Raw genomic sequence first — 9815 nt, 5'->3', positions numbered from 1 at the left:
AGTGAAGATGCTTCAGATATTGCTTACTTCTACGGGTTCGCTTTTTGTACAAGATGCGGTAACCACATTCACGGCATTGAATCACATCGCCAGGCTTCAGGGTGTTTTCTTGCCCACAATCTACATCCAATTAAGGGTCAGCCACTAAGAACCAAACATCTTCATGGTGATAACAAAATTATTTTGATAAAAAAAAAACAGCGAGAAACTAATAAAGCTCTGTTCGTACGCCCAACAAGAGGGAAGAGGAAAAGAAAATTCTATAGCAATTCAACCAAAACTCGTTTTACATTACATTCCTGAGATTTCTCGGGAACCAAACAAGAGGGTTAAAGAAAATGGATGTACCTCCACAGATGTAGCTAACAGGTTCGGGTTGCGGATCCATTTTGGAAGCAGAGCTGCTGCTATGCAAGGCGGCGTTAGGGTTCTCTTTCAGTCCCCCGACTTCTTCAACTTAGCGGAAGAGCTGCTGCTATGCAAGGCGGCGTTAGGGTTCTCCTTCAGTCCCCCGACTTCTTCAACTTAGCGGAAGAATGGGCGGATTTTTTTTATAAATGTACGGTTATTGGAGCTGCTGCTATGCAAGGCGGCGTTAGGGTTCTCCTTCAGTCCCCCGACTTCTTCAACTTAGCGGAAGAATGGGCGGATTTTTTTTATAAATGTACGGTTATTGGGGAAAATAATTTTTAAAATGATGTAGATTGAAAATTCTTCAACTTAGCGGAAGAATGGGCGGATTTTTTTATAAATGTACGGTTATTGGGGAAAGTAATTTTTAAAATGCTGTAGATTGAAAAATAATTCCAAATCTACAACAATTTTTTAACACATAGGATGAAAGAGGAAAAAAAATATATTTTATAATTGAAAAGAAATGCAAACCCATTTCCCCACAACCCTTTTTCTTCTCTGCCTCAAAACTCATTTTGTCCTCTATTTAAAAACCCATTTTCCCGCACGTTGAGCATGGGGTGGAGCTCCTTGAATTAACACTAATAGGAAAGAGAAAACAAATCAATAAAACCTCTCAAACAAATTGTATCAATGCCTGTTCATTTCATTGTTGACAAGTAATTGTTTGAGACAATCCAACAGAAACCTTATAATAATACGCCCAGCATTAGTATCAAAATAGATGCACATCCTGTTGGGTTGGGTTATTTCCTTCTTGTGGAGGAAAGCCCAAAGCCCAAACATTTAAGGCTTCTTAGGCCTTAATGTATAAAAGGGAAGAAGAAACCATTTTCTCTTCTTCTTCTTCATCTTTGCAGCCCTAGGAGGAGAGTAAGAAGAAAAAGGAAGAGAAAGTTGGAGAGAAAAAGGACCAGAGCCATTGAATTTTTGAAGTTAGAGAGAAGAAAAACGTTGATTTCTTTTCTTCTCTTTACTGTCTAGATTTCATCTAACGGCCGATCCCGCTTCGTATGTGATCCGATCGACCTGAAATTTGAAGGAGAGATTTTCAACTCATTGATCTCTAATCTGAACGGTGGAGATCGGATTTGGAGTTCCGGAAGGTTGTTGTTTCAGTCCGTGAACAGTGCGTCTTTGTTGCTGATTTCTTCTCACACAGGCAGTTCTGATATTCAGGCTTGATCGAGATTAATCCGTGGTCTGATCGAGATGATTTTTGGCTAGCACGTTCTTAACTCATTGATCTTCATTTTGAACGGTGGAGATTGGATTTGGAGTTTGGAACAGTGGTGATTTGTGTCCGGGAACAGTGACTATGTTTTGGTGAGATCTCTCCATTGTTTTATGCAAGTTGTTTTGTATTTGCCAAGACTAATTGTCTTGAGATATGGCTGATGTAAACCTCTAGTTTCATCTAGAGAGAATTGTGTAACCCATTGATTATATTAGTGGAGGGTTTAAGTGGCCTAAGGGTCCCGTGGTTTTTACTTCTCACATTTGGGAAGGTTTTCCATGCTAAAAATTGTTGGTGTTCATATTCTTGTTGCATTGGGTGAATTGTTGTTACTCTATTAAATTGATTCCTATTAGGTTCTCACAAGAGGGGATAAAACAACTTTTTTTTATTAATATTAATTTATTTAATAATCAAAATAAAATTCAATAATTTATAATTATTTATATGGGTAGAGGAAAATTGCTCTCATGATTGGTTTTTTTTTTACCTCTACTAAATCTAACAATTAAAAGGGCCACCCACTTCTGAAGTTGCCCTCCAGCCGAGAGAATTCCCCTTTCCCCTTTTCTGAAGCTGCCCTCCAACCGCTGAAGCTGCCCTCCAGCCAAGAGAGTTCCTCTTCCTAAAAAGACCTATCTTCCTCTACCACTCTCAATCCTCGCAGGTACTAATCTAATCACGTTGATATTATTTTTTTTGCAACCCCCGTTTGATTCCCAAGAAAATCCATCCCCCATTTGATTTCCGGGAAAATTCATTCTCGTTTGATTTCCGAGAAAATCCATTCAAAACCCCCAAAGAAAACCAAAAAATTTGCTTTTCTTTTGCTCCCTGTGTTTTCTGGATCTGTTTTAAGGGTCTCTTTGTTGTTGTGCCATTGGATTTAAATTTCACGAACCCTAAATCCATGATTTTTGAGCCAGATTTTGTATCCTATGCGCGGGCTGGACTGGTAGGAAAATATCGGGAAATTTTCCGATAAATCGGTATTTCGCCGATATTTCGCCGATATATCGGAGATTTTGCCGATTTTTTGTCGATTTTTCCATCGATCGATAATCAGTGACGATTATCATTTCGGCGCCGTCCGATATCCGATATTTCTTCAAAATATCGACGACATTTTCCGATTTTTCAATCCCTGCTCCGGTCCAGCCGGGAACAGAATACATATCTCCAGAAAGATCTGCGCCTCTCATTTCAATGTTGACCGCTTTTACTGAAGGAGAACCCTAACGCCGCCTTGCATAGCAGCAGCTCCAGAACCCTAACGCCGCCTTGCATAGCAGCAGCTCTGCTTCCAAAATGGATCCGCAACCCGAACCTGTTAGCTACATCTGTGGAGGTACATCCATTTTTCAATGAAAAAAGTATTTTTTTTCTTTACTCTTTTCCTTTCCTTAGACTTTATACTTACAGATCCTGATATGAATCTAGATCATTAGCAAGATCAGAATTTGTAGGTAAAGCAAATACAAATAAATGGGGGTAGGTATATATCAGAAAATCTGACTTTCGTTATTCTTCTGTATCCGACATTTCTAACGAACAAATGGGTTATAGTATTTCATGTTGGATCAACGAATTATTGGGTCGAGCTGGATTTGAACCAGCGTAGACATATTGCCAACGAATTTACAGTCCGTCCCCATTAGCCGCTCGGGCATCGACCCAAGAAGAATCAATTCTAGGATTATTGATAATCCATAATCAACTTCCTTTCCTAAACCCCCTTTTTTCAAATTGATGAATTGGCAAATTCATGCATGTACCCAACCTCAAATCGTTCCCATCATTGGCTAATTGGCTTGAGCATATACCCCTTTAACTTTTTTTTATAACTTGAGTTAAGTTTTAATCTTATCCTGTGTCATCACAATTATATATATATATATATATATATATATATATATATATATATAAAATTGTAATATTTATTTATTCATAAAATATATTTAGTTTAATATAATTATCAAATCTATTGGTTCTTCTTTATTTAAGGTTATAGAATGTTTCAAGAATTAAATTGTTCGTCCATTAAAACGGTATATGAGTTGGGTTCAAAATATCATGAGACAACTTAGTTTGAATTAGTAGATCTTAATAAAGGGAATAATAATGTCATATGCAAAAAAGAAAAACACTCATAGAATTGGCAAAGGCAAAAGCTCCTTAAAACCAAAAAGTCGGATAGAAAAGGGATGAAAGATCTTCATTCTTAGTCCCATCTCATTTAATATTCTTATTAGGATGGGGAAAAAAACTAATTTATATAAATAACATAAAATCGGGGTGGAGTGACTCATTCTAAACCCAAACCCACCATGTTATCATCCTTACAATAAATTAATTGATTATAAAACCCAAACCAAACATAAAATCGTTTTCACCTTTAAGATGTTCAATAATTTCATAAAACCCCACATTAAAGATGTTCAACTTGTTTGGTTCCCAAGAAATCTCAGGAATGTAATGTAAAACGAGTTTTGGTTGAATTGCTATGGAATTTTCTTTTCCTCTTCCCTCTTGTTGGGCGTACGAACAGAGCTTTATTAGTTTCTCGCTGTTTTTTTTTTTTATCAAAATAATTTTGTTATCACCATGAAGATGTTTGGTTCTTAGTGGCTGACCCTTAATTGGATGTAGATTGTGGGCAAGAAAACACCCTGAAGCCTGGCGATGTGATTCAATGCCGTGAATGTGGTTACCGCATCTTGTACAAAAAGTGAACCCGTAGAAGTACTTGTCACTGTCACTGTCCTTGTCCATGGCCATGGTGTTAACCTCTTATACTTCTAGTTGAGTTAATTTTATTCATTAATTTGCTTGTTTCCCCATTTATAGGAGTGATTTGTTTGAGGAACCTGCATTAATGGCTTTTCCATTTTCTTATCAAGTGTTTTTTCATGAGTTTGTTTTGATCCCATAGGCCCTTTTGGGATTCGGGCTAACTGCTTTATTAGAAACCTAGCAGGAAAAACTATTTTCAGCCTTGAATTGGTTTCAGCTTGTGAATATTTTGTTTAACACTAAATTGTAGTATGACCCTTGAGGCCTAGCTCTAGTGGCAAAGGGTTGGGGTGGGTTTACAGGAGTTTCGAAGTTCAAGTCCCAATGGGGACCCAAAAAAACATTAAATTGTATTATGGTCCCAATTTAAGTTCTTTGCCTTTCATTTTCTGAAGTCACTCCACTTTATTCTCCTTTTTTTGGAGCCCCTTTTTAGTAATGGATTGGTTGAGTTATAGTGTAGCTGTAGGAACATAAAGTAGAAGTGTACAAAATGATCTTTATGGGGGAGATTGTGGCAGTTGTTATGTGATAACTTGCAGAAAAATTAATCCTTTTCTTGTAGTCTTGTGGTAGGATAAAGGTATTCCATTAGTTATATAGTTGATTTTTGTTCCCACTGCTTTGACGGCAATTATAGGATATGTGAAAATTTTCTGAAAAATTAATCCTTTTGTAATATTGAGGCAGGCTAAAGGTGTTTCTTGAGTTACTTGTACTTGGTTTTTGTTCTGGTTGCTTTGTTGGTGATATGGACAAAAGGTTTCAAGGTGGGAGGTGGGGCCCAAAGGTGGGGGTTGTGTTGTAAAGAGATGAAGGAAGAAATGGCAGCAAGGCATTTTTAGGATACTTGCTTTCAAATAGAAAGACCTGTCTTCTAAATCAAAATTAATTGCCCCTGTTTGAACATGTTTATTATAAAAATAAGTAGCATCACGAGGGACAATCATGAAACTGATCTTGATTGAGGAACCAATCAATATCTTGCTCTTAGACCCCAATCTTGTCTGTTGCAAAGAGGGGAATTGCTTTCGTGCAAAAGCCATATCTAGTGAATTGGTCCATATATGGATAAGAGGAATGGAGGCTTGGGTATTAGAAGTTTGTCCAACCTTAACAAGGCTCTCTCCTTGACAAATGTTGTTGGAGATTTGTTGCTAAGAGGGCTCCTTTTGGAAGAAGGTGATTATAGGGAAGTATGGGGAGGAAGGAAGGGGATGACGGTGAAGAGGAGCAAGGGAAGGGTATGAAGTGGGGAGTGTGGAAGACTATCAAAAGTGAGGCCTTCAACAGTAGAACCGGTTTAGTGTGGGCAATGGGTGAAGGTAGAAATTTTGGAAGGATAGAGGGTGTGTTAACCTATCTCTTGGAGAGGCTTTCCTTGAGTTGTTTTTCATAGCTATTGCCAAAGATGATAACTGATGTGTGAGAGCAAAAAAAAAATGAGGAGTTTTTTGCAAACCTCATTTCACTAGGTACATCCATGATTGAGAGCTAGATGGGGTGGATCTTTTTTAGGAGATTCCAAGCACTATCAATTTGCAAGGATGTTGAAGATAAAATGGTTTAATTGAACTTGAAATGTGGCAATTTTTTAGTTAAATCTCTTTACACTTTATCTAATGGAAGAATAGGGACTTTTCTTTCCAGCATTGTTTGGAATCCTTGTGACTTGTCAAAAGCTGGATTTTTTTTGCTTGGAAAGCTGTGTGGGGAATGATATTAATGTTGTATCAACTCAAAAGGAGGAAATGGAAGATGTTGAACATGTGCTATTTGTGCAAAGGAGAAGAAACGGTTGATCGCATTCTCCTTTGATGCTCAAAAGTAGTCATCTTGTGACATCTAATTTACACTCTTTTTGGAATAAAGTGGGTGATGTAGTTCTTTGAAAAGAATGCTCTAAGTTGGCATGGATCTTTTGTAGGGAAAAAGGAGGAAGAGAGCTGCTTTGTGTGTATTCCTCAGCTTTAGTTGGCCTTGTGGCTCCATTGTTTATGTTGTGTATGCTTTTGTGTGCCCATTTGTATATTGACTATCAATATATATATAGAAGATGATAGGACAAAAGTATTGGTTGTGTAACATGACACACCGTCTTGAAAATCAGAGAGTGAGAATAGTCTAAGGAAATGTTGAATCCTTGTCCTGTAAATGGAGCAGAAGGGGTTGACATTGATAATCATGGAAATGAAGATTTAGGTTGGGTCTAAATGTTTCAAGAAACCACCTTTGATAGTGACTAGAGGCTATCGGAACATATTTTTCACTAGTATACCGAAAAGCAAAACAAAAAGAATTCATCTGAAGCAATCGGTTCTCCCATTTCTCAATAGGGAACAATCTGGCCTAACATATAGAAGTGTTTTGATTTCGACATTGGACCGAAGCCTTTGCGTGTATAATTTCCATATATTGAGATAGATGAAGGTCTTTCGGAAAAACACCAAAGGGTAGCTCCCACACTCATTCTTGTAGTGAAAGAGTCATCAGCAATTACTTTAATCCAAAATGTGATGCATTGTGTCATGTTGCCTACTCTTCTACAGGGTGATTGACCTCCTTAATGTTTTGTTCATGAATTTTGACAGCATACTAAGTGAACTTTTGCTTAATTTGCTCATGCAACATAGCCGACATTCTTGGTAGAGGTTGTCATAATCTTCTTGCACATGCTAACAATTCAAATATGAATTCCTTAAATCATTTATTTGCAGCTCTATTCGATGTGGGCACCTTGACTATCATGTTTATGAAAATTCCCCTTGAAAATGGTGCTTATCTTTTCTATTTTAATTGTGTTCTCCTTTTCTCTTGCTGCATTTTTCTCCTCTTCCTTCCAGTCATTCCAGTTGACAGTGAGTGTGATTTCCAAGATATGTTAACAATATTGGCGAGATGCTGTTGGTGTTGTATCTGTAAGAAAGATGTGTCAAGACATTAGACCATTGGATTTTGCATTGTTTATTTGAACCAATTCAGATTTGTGGTTGCTTCTCTTTCAGCTATCAGGGTTGTGTTTTAAAAATTTATGGTGTTTATAGACAAGGTCAGTGGTGCGAAAAGCAACCTCTTTGAGCTTGTTGTAGACTTATTGGAAAGAACGTAATAGAGCTTTTGTGGTGGGGTGGGTATGGAGATCTCCGTGAGCAGGCTTTCGCATCAGTTTTCTAGAATTGTCTGTGTTTTTGTGTTTTAGCGGGTTGCAGCAAGTTGCTTTTTTAGGTTTGGTCTTGAAGGCATGTAGCTTAGTTTTCCTTTTTTGTCTGGTTCGTTCCCCCTTTCTAGGTGTTCTGGTATTGTGGGGGATGTATCTGGTTAGGGACTAATTTCTTGGCCCCTTCAGTGGGTGTTTGTCTATAGAGAACAGATGCTGATTTTCTACAATTAGGAACTTCCTAGCATGCAGAGTAAGTATCCCTTGCCTTAGTGTACAAGAGAGGGGAGCAAAAAATTGAGAGAGCATGTGTTATTATGGAATGGTTAAGAGCTAGGTAGCACAAGTGTTGTGCCTTTTGGTTTTCTTGCTTGCCTATAATTATTCAAATTGAAAAAAAGGAAGGAAAAGAGAAAGGGAACAATTAATGGGTTAAATCTAACTCAATTGTTGGTTTGGTTGGTTTATTTATTAGCTCTCACTTATATTATAATCATTGAACACTACTTTCTTTAATTTTTTTCTACAGTTGTGCAGTATGAAGCACGCTGAAGGCAATGTGAAAGCTCAAGCATATAGAGTTGGTTGATTCTGTATCACTTGGTAGAAGGATGTGCATCTATTTTGATACTAATGCTGGTCGTATTATTATAAGGTTTCTGTTGGATTGTCTCAAACAATTACTTGTCAACAATGAAATGAACAGGCATTGATAGGTACAATGAAATGTACTTGATAAATTCTATTGGCTTGATATTTCTTACTAGAAATCTTTTTGTATTTATCTTTACTATACTTTATAGCATCCCATTGGTAATGATAAGATATGCAACCAATAGAAATGCTTTGCCCTCCATCAGTGGCCAACCTCATTCTAAATAACTTACTAAGCTCCCATATTCTAGAAGTTCAAATATCCATAAAAATTAAATATTCATAAAAATAAGGGGAATGATTTAAATTTTATTCCCCTTTGTGTGAGTTTGCATGAATTTTAGATTACCATGATTGCAGGCCACGTTTTGTTCACTGCATTAAGCTTTGCAATTCCACTTCACTGAGCTCATTAGGGTTAATGATGGAGCTCTGTACACTTCTGTTGGTGTCCCTATTGTTTGTATCTGCAATGGGGCAGCTTCCATCACAGGACATTGTGGCACTGCTCGAATTCAAGAAGGGAATCCAGCATGATCCAACTGGTTATGTGCTTAATTCATTGGAATGAGGAGTCTATAGATTTCAATGGGTGCCCTTCCCCTTGGAAAGGCATTGTTGGTAATGGTGCCAATGTTGCTCGGGTGTTTTTTGATCACCAAGGTCTTTCTACTGATGTTGATTTGAGTGTATCTTTGAAATCTCACAATACCGGAGAAACCTCATCGAGAAAAGGCCTCATCCAGAATTGTTGATAGGAGGCAATATCCTATGTATTACAGTCCACACTTCATTGATAGGGATACTAAGTTCCAGTCAATTAGTAGAATTTGTGGTGATTCAAGATTACTTGGGAAGCAGCAATTGATGGAAGAACATGGATGGGTTCAAACAGTATTTTGGTGAACAAGCTGAGTCCCTATCTGCGCAGAGCACTTCAACTACCTCTCAGAGATCCTGAATAATGGTTTCACCAGTAATGACAAGGTTCTCTTGGTCCACATTCCAGGTCTGGACTTCATTGATCCCCTCTTTGAGTGCCTAAGGGCAGAACTCTTACCAGTTCCAGTTCTTTCTCCGGATCTACTGCCAAGAGTTGGCTGTGCAGGTTCTGTGAAGAGTTTTGATCTCATATAAAAAATAAAATAAAATCGAAAGCCTCAACTCGCTGGTTTGATCTTCCATGGTCGCATACAGATTCTTGGATCAAGTGTTCCAGAGATTTGCTTCAAGAAGATATTGCTGATCAATCTGAAAAACAGCCAGATGATCTTCATTTTCTGCAGTTCATCTCAAGGTCCACTGATTATGCTAAAAGAGCGATGATAATTCATGAGGATTGAAGCCGATGTTCACCATAAGTGTATCTTTGGTAGTCATGCTCCTGCATATGCTGGCCCTGGGTCTGGTCCTATGGATTTGACCTACTTGGAGCCACCCGTGCTCCCTTAGATTATTCTGAAAGAGTTCCTTGGGAGCAGGCAGAGCTGCTCAATCAGTTATCAAAGTCTGACGATTCACTTGGTTCTCAGTTTCTTATATCTCACTCATGTTCTGATG

General features: G+C 37.9%; 1 long non-coding RNA gene across 1 annotated transcript; it reads left to right on the top strand.

Annotated features, from left to right (window-relative positions):
• Nucleotides 1-2164: 2164 nt before the first annotated feature.
• LOC100853317 (uncharacterized) lies at nucleotides 2165-8355 on the top strand. Its single transcript, XR_009467930.1, has 4 exons — nucleotides 2165-2318; nucleotides 2880-2999; nucleotides 4301-4393; nucleotides 8131-8355. It is a non-coding gene; the product is annotated as an uncharacterized LOC100853317 (long non-coding RNA).
• The last annotated feature ends 1460 nt before the right edge of the window (nucleotides 8356-9815 follow it).

Source organism: Vitis vinifera, chromosome 16 (assembly GCF_030704535.1).
Source record: "Vitis vinifera cultivar Pinot Noir 40024 chromosome 16, ASM3070453v1".
Classification (NCBI taxonomy): Eukaryota; Viridiplantae; Streptophyta; class Magnoliopsida; order Vitales; family Vitaceae; genus Vitis; species Vitis vinifera.
The sequence above is the reverse complement of the archived record's forward strand: the minus strand, read 5'-3'. Positions and strand labels throughout refer to the sequence as shown.